The sequence below is a fragment of the Triticum urartu genome, chromosome 1A, assembly GCF_056163025.1.
Source record: "Triticum urartu cultivar PI428250 chromosome 1A, HENAU_Tu73, whole genome shotgun sequence".
NCBI lineage: Eukaryota > Viridiplantae > Streptophyta > Magnoliopsida > Poales > Poaceae > Triticum > Triticum urartu.
The window spans coordinates 207,523,419-207,540,144 of NC_141873.1; positions in this window are offsets into that span (position 1 = coordinate 207,523,419).

The following is a 16,726-nucleotide window of genomic DNA, read 5'->3' on the forward strand; positions in this document are numbered from 1 at the left end:
GAGCCGGCTGGTGGATCTGCTTGGCGTGGAATTGGCAAGCCTCGCAGGACTTCACCAGCTCGGCCGCGTCGTTGAGTGGTGTGGGCCAGTAGAACCCGCCGCGGAAAGCCTTGCCGACCAAGGTGCATGATGACGAGTGGTGCCCGCAGTCTCCGCCATGTATGTCAGCCAGCAGCTCGTTCCCCTGTTCCCTGTAAATGCACCACAGAGAAACATCATTTGGCCGCTTCCTGTATAGCTCACCGTCCTGAATGCAGTACGCTGTAGCCTGCTGGGCCACACGCTCCACGTCTTCCTCCTTCTCTGGCAACATGCCCTGCATCAAGTATGCCTTGGATCCTCGATCCAGCACCCCTCCTGAGGCTCGAGTGCTAAGAGAAGGCGCGCTCCTCAGGTCGGGCCGTAGGCTGGTGCCCCCGAGACTGGCGGCTGAGGGAGCTCCTCCCGAGGTGGCGCTAGCTCCACAGACTGAGGTGCTGCTGAAGGCTTGAAGAGTCGTTCCTTGAAGACGCCAGGCTCTTGGGGCAGCCGCTTGGATGCTCTTCTGGCGATGTCATCGGCCTCTTGGTTGGGGCCACGGGGGCACATGCTGCAGCTCCAGGTCCAAGAACTGCTTCTGCATTTTGCGTACCTTCGCGAGATATGCTTCCATGTGCTCGTCCTTTGGCTCGTACACCTTGTTGGAGAAGTTGACGAGGAGCTGCGAGTCTCCCTTGATGGTGAGGCGCTTAACCCCTAGGGCCGCCGCCTTGAGGCGGGCATGAGGCCCTCATACTCTGCGATGTTGTTGGAGACCTTCTCGCCCCGCTGGAAGCAGAGCTGCATGGCGTAGTAAAGTTTTTCTTGAGTGTGAGAGATGAGTACGGCTCCAGCCCCTGCACCCTGGCACGTGAACGTGCCATCGAAGTACATGACCCAGCCATCTGGCGCTTCATTCCCTGGTGAGAGGGATCGGTTTTCGCCTACTTTGAGCTCCGGTGTATCGGTCCATTCTGCCACAAAATCGGCGAGCGCGGTCCCCTTGATGACCCTGGTTATGCTGAACTCCAAGTCAAACACTTGCAGCTCGGTGTTCCACTCGGCGACTCTCCCCGCAGCATTGGGGCTCTTGAGCACTCTCTCCAACGGGTAGGCTGAGACGACCTTGATGGGGTGACCCTAGAAGTAGTGGCACAGCTTACGCGAGGCCACCAGGGCGCGAGCAAGAGCTTCTGAGGCATGGGGTATCACACTCTCGCATCTCGCAGAGCTGTGCTGACGAAGTATACTGGGTGCTCTACAAGGGTGGGAGAGCCGACGGAGTTTCTGGCTCCCAGGGACTAAGGTGTTTCCTGTGGATCTCCAGCTCCTGTGGCTTGACGACTAGCCGGTCCAGCTGCTGCCTTAGGAACATCGTCTTGGGGGTGTGGAGCCTTATCCGGCTTGGCGGTTTCATTTGGCGCCCCCTTTACTTGGGGCTCCTCTCTGAGGGCCACCAGCGCCGCGCTAGCAGAATGGGGTGTGGCAGATAGGTAGAGTACCAAGGGCTCGCGAGGACGAGGCGCTACCATCACCGGCGGACTGGTCAAGTATCTCTTGAGGTCTTGAAATGCTAGGTCGGCCTCGGGGGTCCACTCGAATGGACCCTTCTTCTTCACCAGCTTGAAGAATGGCAGGGCGCCCTCCCCCAATTTGGAGATGAAGCGCCCCAGCGAAGTCATGCAGCCTGCAAGCTTTTGCATCTCCTTGAGATTTTGTGGTGGACTCATGTCTTCGATTGCCTTGACCTTCTCCGTGTTGGCCTTGACCCCTCTGTGGGATACGAGGAAGCCCAGCAGCTTGTCGGAAGGTACACCAAACACGCACTTCTCTGGATTGAGCTGCAGTTCCACCTGGCGCAGGCTTGTGAAGGTCTCCTGCAGGTCCTGAATCAAAGTTCTTGCTTCCCGAGACTTTACCACAATATCGTCGACATAGGCCTCAGTGTTCCTCCCGAGCGGCCGCCCCAAGGCGATGTGCATCAGCCGCTGGAAGGTTGCTCCTACGTTGCACAGTCCGAATGGCAAGCAAGTATAGGAGTATACCCCGCATGGGGTTAAGAAAGATGTCTTCTCCACATCTTCCACTGCCATCTTGATCTGGTGGTATCCTGAGAATGCATCCAGGAAGCTCCACAGGTCACACTCCACGGTGGAGTAGACAATCTGGTCGATGTGCGGTAGCGGAAATGGGTCTTGAGGGCAGGCCTTGTTGAGGTTGGTGAAGATGACACACATGTGTTCCTTTCCTCCTTTCTTCGGCACAACGACTGGGTTTGCCAGTCACTCTGGGTATCGGGCCTCGCGAATGACACCTACTGCCTCCAGCTTGCGGGTTTCCTGAAGGATGAAGGACTGCTTTTCCGTGGATTGCCGCCTCGCCTTCTGCTTCACAGGGCGCACATTGGGGCACACCCTCAGATGATGTTCAATTACTCCTCTTGGGACCCCAACTAGCTTCTTGGGCTCCCATGCGAATACTTCCTTGTTCGCTCGCAGGAAGTCCAACAACTCCTTCTCTTGATTTGGGGCAAGGTCGGCGCCTATGATAAAGTTAGCGCCAGAGGCCCCGTCCACGTCGACTGGTATCTGCTTTGTCTTGGCCTGGACTTGAGTGAACAACTTATTTTTCTTGGTCGGAGCAGCCCCCTTGGCCCTGGGCATGGCCTTGTCGGCCGAGCAAGCTACCACCGTGGCCCTGAAGCCTAGCTTGAGGGCCGCCATAGCTTCCTTGGTGTCCCCGGCCACGGTAAGGACGCCATTGCTTCGTGGCATCTTCATGAGGTTGTAGGCAGGATGGGTCGCCTCCATGAACTGGGCCAGCGCTAGGTACCTGAGGATGGCGTTATATGGCAAACCGATGTGGCCGATGTCGAAGTCGATTAGCTCGATGCGGTAGTTGTCACGCATGCAGAAAGTCACGGGGAGACGGATTTACCCCTGGGGGTTGGAGGGGCCGCCGCCGACTCCAGAGAAGGACCGGTTGGGGCGGAGCCACTCGAGCGGTATGTGAAGGAGACTAAAGGCCTCCACAGAGAGCAGGTTGAGGCCGGTGCCGCCGTCGATGATGGTCTTGGTGACGGCTGCACTCCATATGGTCGGCGTGCAAAGCATCGAAAGCACATCCGAACTGACGGTGTTGACGGGGTAATCTCCAAAGTCGAAGATCAGGTCAGCCTTTGGCGCCGCCTACCCTTGGGGAGCCCCCTGCCGTGTGGAGGCGGCGCCGATCTGGCAAAAGAACGGCTTTATGTGATGGTCCGAGGGTGGGGCCTATGAGCCACTGAGGAGGGCCGCGACGACCGGGGGTGCCGATCCCCCGAAGCACGCGATGAAGAGGTCGCGCAGCTCCTCCCAAGAGCCCACGGAAGATTCTGGCAGATGGAGGAGCCAAACGCGCGACACTCCAGTGAGGGCCATCGGAAACCAGTTGGCCATGATCTTGTCGTCGCCCCCGGCCTGCAGGACAGCCTCCTCGTACGCTAGCAGAAAGGCCGCCGGATCCGCCGCACCATCGTAACGGGGCGACATCTCCGACTTGAACTTGTGCGGCCACTGCAGGCGCTGGAAGGCGAGGGTGAAGGCCTGGAGACCCCCCGGCGCCGCAGAGGGCGCTTGTCGATCCAGTCGGGGGAGAGGCGGTGTCCATGAGAGTCGGTCAGAGAGGCGAGGCCGTCGAGGGGAAGCTTTGGTGCAGCCCTACTCGGCGCGCCAAATGTCAGATTTCGGGTTCCGGCAAAACCCTTGAGGTTCGAACACTGGGGTGCGCACGAAGATCTCCCCCTCTCTATCTCGCACACTCAACGATCTCACGGCCTAGCTTGACGGACCCAAAGAACATGAGACACAAGATTTATACTGGTTCGGGCCACCGTTGTGGTGTAATACCCTACTCTAGTGTGGTGTGGTGGATTGCCTCTTGGGCTAAGGATGAACAGTTACAAGGGAAGAACAACCTCCTGAGGAGAGGTGTTCTTGTGCTTGGTGAGCTTGTGTGGTTGAGGATGATCTGGATCATCTCCCCGTTATGGTGGTGGCTAGTCCTATTTATAGAGGCCCTGGTCCTCTCCCCAAATATTGAGCGGGAAGGGATCCCAGAATGGCCAAATTTGAAGGGAGACAACTAGTACAATTTATCCTGACAAAAGTAGTCCTCGCCTGCCAAAGGTTCTGGTGGTGACGCCGTCTTGGGCTCCACGGTGACCTCCGTCCTGCCGTCCTGCTGGTCTTGGTCTTGTTGCACCGATATGGAAACCTTTGCCGGATGCCTCGGAACTCCTTGCCTGCACTTGCATCCTTAACACCAAAGAGGAAATGAGGACACTTTGCGTGCTGGTGCCCGCCTTGACGTTATCGTCATGGCTTGCGTCATTGGAACATCGCGAGGTTTGCCTTGCCTTGATCTCTCCGCCCCTCACGAGCCAGCCTGGTGAGGCCGCCCCTGAGGAGGTCTTGCTCGTCCGCCTCGCGAGGCTTGGCCCCTCGCGAGGGTCTTGAATGTTTGCTGGTGAAGATGGGCCGTACAGGGCCGCTGGAGGAGCCACGCTGCGGGCGGCAGGCAGGCAAGTCTAGGGACCCCTGTTCCCAGAACGCGGACACACTGGCATCAATCTTTGATTGCCAAGTGGATGTAATTTCCTGTAATATATGCTGGATGTGCAACGGTTTTCCCTGTATGCCGTACCTTTGCTTGATCGGTTTTGTTCCTATGCATAATTGCTCATCGTAATGGGCTCAAATTATATAGTTGGGACTAAAGACATGTAAGAACTTTAGTGGGCCCATTAAGTTAATGGGCCGTTGCCAGGCTGAAAGTTAATGGCCGGCCCTCTTACCTCCCGGGTCATTAACAGGCCGACATCGAAGCGGGCAACAGGTGGGCCCATTTGATTTCACGGGCCGTTAACATGTTGTTACTAAGGTCGAGCTACATATGGCCCAACTATATTGTGGGCTTTTAGCAGGCCGAAAGAGATAGCGGGCTCGTACTGGACCATGAAGAGAATGGGCCGCTAAGAGGCCGACAAGTCGTACTGTAAATGGCCTAACTGTGTTGTGGGCCTTTCGCAGGCCAAAAGAGAAACCAGCTAGTATTGGACCATGAAGCACATGGGCCGTTAAAAAGCTAAAACTCATGTCCGACTACAAATGGCCCAAATCATTTATGGGCCGTCAGCAGGCTGAAAGACACATCAGTCCGGGAATTGGCCCAACACTTAAATGGGTCGCTAAAAGGACAAAACTAAGGTCTAACTACAAATGGCCCAACTAATTTATGGGCCGACAACAGGCTGAAAGACACACCGGGCCGGAAATTGGCCCAACAAAAAAATGGGTCGCTAAAAGGCCGAAAGATGTACATCCTGAAAATTGGCCCATCCCTTGAATGGGCCGTTAACAGGCTGAAATCACATCGGGCAGATATTGAACCCAAATATATAGCGGGCTGTTAACGGGCTCGAACTGATGATGGGCTGCAATGGTGTCAAATCTTTAACGGGCCGTTGACGGGCCGAATTGGCACATCTTGTATGGGTCGTGCGCTTAAATGGACCTGACACAAGTAGGCCTTATATGGGTCGGCCTACTAATTTTTACTGGGCCGGCCTTTTTCACCGGAATGGGCCACTGTTGGGCTGTGCCACGTGTCAACCTATCATAGGCGCCTCCTGTCTAATGAGTGGATGACATTTGTCCCAACGATGAGCCAACACATGTTTCCTCCGACCAATGAGAATTTTGCATTTGGAAAATCCTCATTGGTCTGGGCTGTTAACGGGTTATCAGATCCAAAACCGGACCCGATAGCTTAACGGCGACCCGTTACGGTGGATGCCACGTGTCGGTCACCCTTGATGAAAGAACTTTCATGACGCGCCATTTATCATCATGGAAGTGGACACTTCCGAGATGATCATTTTGGTAATGTCATGGAACACTTCTACGATAGCACAGGTATGACTGTCTTGATTCTGTCATAAAATCGTCATGGATGTACATGCATGACAAAAAAGGTGACCTACTGTGACAAACACGTATCATCACGGAAGTGTATTTTTTTGTAGTGAAAGCAAGTTAACAAGGATTATCATGACCCGTTGATGGAAGCTTATGTAGATGAAGTGAGGAAGTTGGAGGAGCGTTTTGATGGTCTGCAAGAAGAGGGTGTTCCGCAAGTAGAGAACAACATTGCTGACGACCTGTCAAAACGTGCTGCCCTCAAGTTACCTGTGGAATAAGGGACCTTTGTGCTCCAATTAACTCAGCCATCCATTGAACCATCGGCAGGGCAGAATAAGCGAAGGAAGTCAGGCCCCGACAAGTACTTTCCCGTTGAGCTCCCAGGAGCTGTCGGCAAGGAAGTTGCCGGGGACACCAAGCTTGCTGGGGAGTGACAGGCTCCGGTAGGGCCTCAAGCCCTTGCCATAGAGCCAATTGCGCCCACGGCAGAGCACATGCCTTTAGTCCTTGCAGTCGAGCCTCAGGCTCTGGCATGGACACAACACACCGTTCAGTTCTTGCAAACTAGGGAACTCCCCGAGGAACAGGAAGAAGGAGATAAAGTAGCCCGTCGGTCCAGCATGTACTAGTTTGTGGACGATGTCCTATACAGGAAAAGACCAAACATCATGAAATTGCAGTGCATTCCTCGGGAGGATGGACTGGAGCTATTGGCAGAGATACATGGAGGCATATGTTGCTCTCACATAGGATCAAGAGCTCTTGCCGACAAAGCATTCTGGCAAGGTTTCTTTTGGCCCACTGCTCTCGAGGATGCACCTGCACTAGTAACCAAGTGTGAAGAGTGCCAGTTCCATTCAAAGAAACTCCATCAGCCAGGTCAAGCTCTTCAAACGATCCTTCTTTCCTGGCCATTTTCGGTCTGGGGGGTCAACATAGTGGGCCCCTTCCTCATGCTGTCGGGGGCTTTGAGTACTTGTATGTTGCAAGCGACAAGTTCACAGAGTGGACGGAAGTGGAGGCAGTGAGAAAGGTGACAGCGCTGTCGCCCATCAAGTTCTTCAAAGGACTAGTTTGCCATTTTGGTGTGCCAAACAGAGAAATCACCTACAATGGCCGGCAGATCACAAGCCGCGCCTTCATGTAGTATATCCAGGACCTCGACAGCAGAGTCTGTTTTGCTTCTCTTGCTCATCCGTGAAGCAACGGCCAGGCGAAAAGGGCAAATGCTGAAGTGCTGTGGGGCCTCAAAACAAGAACTTTTGACAGGCTGCACAAGTGCGGAAGGTGTTGGATTGATGAGTTGCCGGCGGTTCTTTGGTCAATCAGGATGACACAGAATCGAGCCACCGGCCAGATGCCCTTCTCCCTAGTGTATGGGGTAGAAGCAGTTCTCCCCACAGAACTCATATACAGGTCGCCTTGAGTGCTCGCTTATGACGAGCTTGAGCAAGAGCTATTGCAGCAAGTTGATGCTACCACTCTTTGAGGAAGATTATCTTCAGGCTGCTGTGCGAGCTGCGCGCTACCAGCAAGCCTTGCGCCACTACTATAGCCGCAAGGTTCACGCCCGAAGCCATGAGGAAGGTGACCTTGTTCTTCGGCCCGTTCAGTTGGCCAAGAATTCCAACAAGTTGATGTTGGGGAATGTAGTAATTTCAACAATTTTCCTACGCACACGCAAGATCATGGTGATGCATAGCAACGAGGGGAGAGTGTGATCTACGTACTCTTTGTAGATCGACAACGGAAGCGTTTGGTTGATGTAGTCGTACGTCTTCACGGCCCGACCGATCAAGCACCGAAACTACGGCACCTCCGAGTTTTAGCACACGTTCAGCTCGATGACGATCCCCGGACTCCGATCCAGCAAAGTGTCGGGGAAGAGTTCCGTCAGCACGACGGCGTGGTGACGATCTTGATGTACTACTGCTGCAGGGCTTCGCCTAAGCACCGCTACAATATTATCGAGGACTATGGTGGCTGGGGGCGCCGCACACGGCTAAGAATAAGATCACGTGGATCAACTTGTGTGTCTCCGGGGTGCCTCTGGGAGTAGGATTCCCCCCCCCCCAATCCTAGATGGAAGAGGATTCGCGGAGGGGGGAAAAGAGAGAGAGGGGCCGGCCCCCTATCCTTGTCCTATTCGGACCAAGGGAGGGTTGTAAGTGCATCTAGTGCCACCCCTAGTTGGTTTTGGAGTATTGACGACAAACCTAGTTGAGGGACTAATGTGTTTGTGAGAATTGCAGGATAATACAGGTAGAAGTCCGTCATTGATTCGGTTTTACTGCCAGAGATGACCCCTAAAATGTATGAAGACAATGAAGACAAAGGTGGTACATGAAGATATTCACTTTGAAGACTATGACAAAAGAAGACACGTTATGAAGCATATGGAGCTCGAAGACTTAGATCTTTCGTAGTTCTTTTTCTTTTATGTTGAGTCATAGGAACCACCGTACTGTTAAGTGGGGTCCAGGAAAACCAGTCAAAATGACTGAAGTGATGCCTAAATCAAAAACCTATGTTTTCGAGTGAAGAAAATGAGAGCGAATCTTGTCCAGAGCCAGACAAGTCAGCTTTGCCTGTAGCCCAAGTAAAGTTGCCATGAGAGTTTGAAATCTGACCGTTGAGACACGTGTCAGTTCCTTAGTGACCCAGGGTCATTTCGGACAAATCAGGTCGGGTTGCCAAGTGGCTATAAATAGCCCACCCCCACAACCATAAACGGTTGGCTGCTCAGATTTCAGTGCACGGCTTTTGTCGTTTAAGAGCAACCCACCTCGAAGCCTTTGAGAGAAAATTCCTAGTGAGGAGAAAACCCCTAACCACCCAGAGCCAGAGCAAATTGGGCATCACTTGAGTCTTCTTGTCTGTGTGATCTGAAGACTTATTACACTTGAGGACTGTGAATCCTCCAGACGGTTAGGCGTCGCGTTCAGAGCATCCAAGAGACATTGTGGATTGCCAGTGAACGAAGTTTGTGAAGGTTTGGGAGTCTACCTTGAAGACTTACCGGAGTGATTGGGCGAGGACTAAGTGACCTTAGCTCAAGGAGAATATGGTGAGGACTTGGTGTCCCGGACTGTGTGTTCAGGACTGGGTGTCCGGGACTGTGTGTCCTAAGGTTTAAATACCTAGCCGCTCCAACCAGACGTACAGTTGTCACAGCAACTGGAACTGTTCAACATATCATTGTCTTCAACGAGTCACTGGTTTCATCTTCACCTCCTTATCTTACTGTTACACGTTGAGAAGCCATTGCATGCTTGCTTTCTCTTTTGTCTTCACAACGTGAATGTATGATCTGTTTGGCTTCATAACTTCTTCCTACGTGATCCTTATTACACTACAGCTGTTTGTCGTCGTGCTTTCACTCTATTGAATACTTGACCATGGCTGGCCTAGTGTAATCTAACTTCCGCTGCATAGTAATAGGCATAATCTTCGCTGTTTGTCTTCATAACTTCCACGTTTTGAAGACTTTCATAAAAATCGCCTATTCACCCCCCCTCTAGTCGATATAACGCACTTTCAATTGGTATCAGAGCAAGGTGCTCCCTTGTTCTGTGTGATTCGGTTTAACCACCTGGAGTTTTAGCTATGTTGACTGCAGGGATAATCAAAGTCTCCGCTGCTTGCCCCGTCTTTGATGGAACTGAATATCCCTACTGGAAGAATAAGATGCGCATGCATCTTGAAGCTATTGACGTCGACCTATGGTATGTCGTCGAGAACGGCGTTCCCAAGGCTGGAGAAGGTGTCACTGCTGCTGATGTCAAGAAGTTCACTCAACTGGACTCTACTGCCAAAAAAAAATCTGTGGCCATCTGACAAAAGGACAGTATGGCCATGTGAGTGCCTTGAAGACATCCAAGCTGGTCTGGGACTGGCTCTCCAAGGTCAATGAAGGCGTCTCAACCCAGAGAGATCAAAGAATCAGTGTTCTTCGCAACCTCTTCAACCGATTCAAGCGAAATGACAATGAGAATGTCCAGCACACATTTGATCGGCTCACTGACATCACAAATGAGCTTCAAGCCCTCGGCGCCACCGAGATCACCAAACATGAAATCGTCAAGACGCTGCTGAGATCACTTGATAGTTCGTTTGACATCCTGGCCCTGATGATTCAAGAACGTCATGATTTCAAGACACTCGATCCGTCTGACATACTTGAGAGTCTCAACACACATCAGTTTCAGCTTTCTGAGAAAAGAGATATCTACGGTCCAAACTATGGGCGAACTCGTGCCTTGAAGGCAAAAGTTGTTTCCTCATCTGAAGAAGAATCTGACTGCAGTTCTGATGATCCTGAAGACATTGGAAGAGAACTTGCAATATTAGTGAAGAAGTTCCAAAAATTCACCAAGAAGAAAGGCTTCAAAAAATCTTCACGATCAAGCTCAAGGAATGATGAAGCTTCTGCTCATGACTACAAGAAGAAAACATGTCACAAGTGCAAGAAAACTGGACACTTCATCTCTGAGTGTCCACAGTGGGACAATGAGAACAGAAGGAAGAAGAAGAGCAAGGAATATGATTCTGACGACAAGAAGAAGAAGAAATACTCAAAGTCTTCTTCCAAGTCTTCCTCAAAGTCTTCATCACACAAGAAGAGCTCATCTGGCAAGGCACGTGCGTTTGTTGGCAAGGAGATGGATTCAGAGGAGGAGTCTGCATCTGAGGAGGCAGAGGTGGAGTCTGATTCTGGCATTGCGAGTCTGGCTACAGCATACGTCGCCAAGTCCATCTTCAACACTGAAGACAATGACTGCATCACCGACACCGACGCAAATGACAAGAACGACTCCACTCCTACCTACTGCTTCATGGCCCGCGGTGCCAAGGTAAACACACGCACTGCTCGGTATCAAACATCTAGTGACGATGACTCTGACTGTGATTCAAAACCCAGCTACAAAACACTTGCTAAAATTGCAACTGAACAACAGAAAGCTATGGAACATATTCAAAAACTGTTAGACAGAAGCGATGATATGTTGGGTGCTGAAATGACTCAATCTGAATCCTTAATTGAAGACATAAAAAACCTTCACGTTAAGTATCAGGAACTTGAAGATCCTCTTGATACTCTCTCAACAACTCATGAAAAGCTTTCCTATGATTATCTTCAAAGGAAGCAAGAACTTGAGAAATTGAGAGCGGCTCATGAAGATCTTCAAAAGGAAAAGGAGTCACTTCGCGCCGAATAGATTAGTCCCACTCAGGAAGGATTTGAACCACCATGTCTTAAATGCATTGAGCGTGATAATGCTACTTCCGTTGCTGAATGTTCCACTGCTACTGCTGTTGCAATATCTTCAACTGTTGATGTGGTAACTAACCCCTCTGCTGAGGATACCACTGCTATTGCTGATGAGAATGCTAGGTTGAAGACATTGCTTGAAACAGGGATGTACAAAAGTCTTAAAGGACATCAGACATTATGTGATGTCCTCAAGAAGCAGATTCTGAACCGAAACCCTAGGAGAGAGGGTGTTGGGTTCGTAAGGAAAATAAATGTAGATGGCTCTTACTGGAAACCTGAGCAGTACGCCAAAACCACATGGGTTGCTGCAAAGGAAACTTCAGCAGATCCATCCAATTTATCTGGCTTCACATGTGCTAACCCCATTATTATTGATGAATCCTTTGATGTAAACTATAAACTGTTTAAGAATCAAAATGGTGAAGTGTTTGCCAGGTACATTGGTACTAACTGCAGGAATGGACCGCCTATGAAGAAGATCTGGGTTCCGAAAAGGTGTCTAGAAAATCTTCCTGTGAATGTCTTCATGACACCTCACTTGAAGAAGACAAACCTCAGACCTAAGGCTTCATACGGTCCAAAGGCTTCATACAATCAGAGGACTCACCTGAGTCACACTAACGCAAATGTTTTGCATATGAATATGAAAGCGGTTCATCGAACCGTCATGTTCATATGACCAAAAATTATTCTGCTTATTCCTATGAGTATTATTGTCCACCTGCAAAACTGTTTGCTAAGGCTTCAAAGCCAAAATTCTCAGATGCTGCACTTAGACTTATTGCTTCTAAGCCACCCTTGAAGATGTGGGTGGTTAAGAAAGCTTAACTCTCTTTTGCACGGAAAGGTCTCCAGCAGAAAAACAAAATCTTCTGATGCTATTGCTGGGGACCTTAAAAATCTTGTGGGGCGCAAGATAAAATGCCCAAATGGCATCGTTATGTACCTCGTTCCTGAATCGCATGCTACTTTCCCGATTAGTTCTAATCTGGATCTAAGTTTTCATAACCCGCTGGTTCGTCAAATGTTTATGCTTCACAATTCTCTTCGTGAAGCCTATCCCCCTAACTACACTGTAGGGTACGATACCAGCGACTTCAAAGTCTTCAGAATGGATTATTGACAGTGGGTGTACAAATCACATGACTGGCAAAAGAAGCCTTCTTATGGACTCAACATTACGTCCATCCGACAAGAGCCACATCACATTTGCTGACACTGGTAAAAGTAAGGTATTGGGTCTAGGTAGAGTTGCAATCTCAAAGGATCAACACATGGATAAAGTCATGCTTGTTGAATCCCTTGGCTTCAACTTAATGTCTGTCTCAATGCTTTGCGATTTGAATATGATCGTAATGTTTGGAAAATATCGTTGCCTGGTACTAATGGAATCTGACAAGTCTCTAGTGTTTGAAGGGTATCGGAAAGGTGATTTGTACGTGGTAGATTTCTCAGCAGGGCCACAGCTTGCAGTATGTCTTCTTGCAAAAGCTTCAGAATGCTGGCTTTGGCATCGGAGGCGTGGGCATGCTGGCATGAGGAACCTCCACACCCTTGCGAAGAAGAAGCATGTCATAGGCATCGAGGGCGTCAAGTTCAAGAAAGATCACTTATGCGGTGCCTGTGAAGCAGGGAAAATGACAAGGGCAAAACATCCTTCGAAGACAATCATGACTACTACACAACCCTTCGAACTGCTCCACATGGATCTTTTCGGTCCCACTCACTACTCAACATTTACTACTTCTGCTTGCCTCTATGGCTTTGTCATTGTTGATGATTATTCTAGATATACGTGGGTGCACATAATCCTTTACAAGACTGAAGAGTAGGATGTCTTCAGACGCTTCGCCAATCGAGCTATGAACAATTTTGGCGCCAAGATAAAGCACATCAGAAGTGACAATGGCACTGAATTCAAGAACACGGGCCTTGATACATATCTTGATACCTTGGGCATCACACATGAATTCTCAGCTCCGTACACGCCACAGCAGAATGGCGTCGTCGAACGCAAGAACAGAACACTCATTGAGATGGCCAGAACTATGCTAGATGAATACAAGACTCCAAGAAAATTCTGGACTAAAGCCATTGACAGTGCATGCCATACAATCAATCGTGTTTATCTTCACAAGCTTCTGAACAAGACATCTTATGAGCTCCTAACTGGCAAGAAGCCAAATGTCAGTTACTTCAGAGTATTTGGCGCAAGGTGCTGGATCAAGGACCCACACCACACCTCAAAGTTTGCACCAAAATCACATGAGGGCTTTATGCTTGGATATGGAAAGGATTCACACTCCTACAGAGTCTTCAATCTCTTTCATTACAAAGTGGTTGAAACAGTGGATGTGCGGTTCGATGAGACAAATGGTTCACAAAGAGAGCAACTGCCAAATGTGCTAGATGAGATTCCAGCTAGGAATCAATCAAGCTAATGGGAACTGGAGAGATTATACCTTCTGAAGCTCATCCTGAAGAAGAACTTATCATCGCAGCACCTGATCAACATGAAGACAATGCTCAGCCTGAAGACATTCCTCCCAACAACAACACAGATCAGCAAGAGCAAAGTCTTCGCCCTGTACATCCTCGTGTTGCCAATGAAGTGCAGATTGACAGAATAATTGACAGCATCAATGCACCTGGTCCACTCACTCGTTCAAGGGAAACTCAGCTAACAAATTTCTGTGGGCACTTCGCATTCGTATCAATATCAGAACCCAAGAAAGTTGAAGAAGCCTTCATGGAACCTGAATGGATTCAAGCTATGCAAGAAGAGCTTCAACAGTTTGAACTGAATAATGTATGGGAACTGGTCAAGCGTCCTGATCCATGGAAGCACAACATAATAGGCACCAAATGGATATACCGCAACAAGCAAGATGAGCATGGTCAAGTTGTCAGAAACAAAGCTCGTCTCGTTGCTCAAGGATATACTCAAGTGGAGGGCATTGACTTCGATGAAACATTTGCCCCTGTCGCCAGGCTTGAAGCCATACGCATACTGCTGGCCTATGCAAATAATCATAACATACTTCTATATCAAATGGATGTGAAAAGTGCCTTTCTCAATGGCAAGATTGAAGAAGAAGTGTATGTTGCGCAACCGCCTGGCTTTGAAAATCCAAAACATCCTGACATGGTATACAAGCTCAACAAGGCACTGTATGGCCTCAAACAAGCCCCCAGGGCCTGGTATGACACACTCAAATACTTTCTGAAGAGCAAAGGCTTCATACCTGGTTCCCTAGATCCCACTCTTTTCACGAAGACATATGATGGTGAACTGTTTGTGTGCCAAATATATGTGGATGACATTATCTTCGGCTGCACCAATCAGAAGTACAGTGAAGAGTTTGGATATATGATGCAAGAGCAATATCAGATGTCCATGATGGGGGAGCTGAAGTTCTTCCCTGGTCTTCAAATACGACAACAACGCAATGGCATCTTCATATCTCAAGAGAAGTATCTCAAAGATTGCCTGAAGAAGTTCGGTATGCAAGACTGCAAAGGCTTCACAACACCAATGCCAGCCAAACATCATCTAGGTCCTGACGACAATGGTAAAGAGTTTGATCAAAAGGTATACTGCTCCATGATTGGTTCTTTGCTTTATTTATGTGCATCTAGGCTAGATATTATGCTTAGTGTTTGCATGTGTGCTCGATTTCAAGCGGCACCAAAGGAGTCGCATCACTTAGCTGTGAAGCGAATTCTTCGATATTTGGCTCACACCCCAACTCTAGGATTATGGTATCCCAAGGGCTCAGAGTTTGATTTGGTTGGATTTTCGGATGCTGATTATGCTGGTGACAAAGTTGATCGCAAGTCTACATCAGGCACATGTCATTTTCTAGGACGATCACTTGTATGTTGGTCTTCAAAGAAGCAGAACTGTGTATCTCTCTCCACTGCTGAATCTGAATACATGGCTGCTGGATCTTGCTGCGCTCAGCTTCTGTGGATGAAGCAAACACTCAAGGACTATGGCATTCATCTGAAGCAAGGGCCACTTTACTGTGACAACGAAAGCGCCATCAAGATTGCCAACAACCCAGTTCAGCACTCGAAGACAAAGCACATTGAAATTCGTCATCACTTTCTCAGAGATCATGTTGTGAAGGAAGACATTGATATCATACACGTCAACACTGAAGAACAATTGACAGATATCTTCACCAAGCCCTTGGATGAGAAGAGGTTTTGCAAGTTACGGTGTGAGCTAAATATCCTGTGATCAGGCACACATCCTAACACTTATGCATATGATGACTTAGATGTGCAACACACAAAGTAAAGTATATCTTCAATCAATGAAGACATACATTCTAAGTGTGAATACATTAATGTGGAATTTGACTTTGGAGCGCCACGATAATTGTGTGCCGTGTCTGGGTCTAATACTTCCTATACGGTGGGTAACGCCACCACCAAACGTTCAATTTTGAAGTGTTTCACTCATGGTGTTACCTTGAAATATCTTCACATTTGGTTTGGCTTCGAACTCAACATGTCTTCATGATTATCTTCACTACGTTGATTATATAGATATATATACTAGTGTTCTGTCCTCTACATCATTCACTTATAGCTATGTCTTCTTGGTTGAATCTTTTCAACTAAGTGAATGTGATCGGACCCTAATCTCTCTATGCTTTGTATCTAAAATTCTATCTCTCCAAGTCATATGCATTCTATTGGAACTGTCGAATGTCTTCACTGCGTCCTTGTCAGCAGAAGATACAGAAACAACCATAAAGTCCGTTTTCAATGCTCTTTCCTCCACATAAAATCCGGAGAAGCAGGAATGACCGCCCGACAATCCAGGCGTGCGTGGGATGTGGAACTGCCCCCAAAATACCGCATGATGGCCACGTACTACTCAAATGCGAATCGCTAGGGGCACCTGAGTAATAGCGCAGTGCCGCCCCTGCGCCTATAAGTTCACACTTACCGCGGTCACTATCTCCTTCTTCCACCCTCGCACGAACCCTAGCGCCACCGCTAGCACTCGACGACGCCGGCGACGAAGCGCTTCGCTGCCGCAACTTCTCCGACGTCGTCCTCACGCTGACTACGGACATCGTCCTCTCCGCCGTTGCCGTAGGTGTCTTCCGTCGCCAAGTTAGGGCACGGAGGACTGAACTGCTCGGCATCATCTCCCATTTCCGTCTAGCAGTTCCAAGTGTGGTAAATAAAACTTCTTTTTACAGCCCCTTTTGATCTCATGGTTCTGTCACTTTCTACCATAAGAAGTTTATCTTCACACAAGTTAGATATCTCAATCTGCATCTCATAACCTACCTAGTATATTCACTTGTGCTTCATGAAGTAGTTAGATTCCTCATTTGTACTGATCTGTGGGTTCGTACAAATCTGGAACCAACTTCTTATCTATGAGTGAATGTCTTCGCACGATGAGGTCAATGTCTTCTAAACTGATTAATCTTCAAAACCTTCTGAG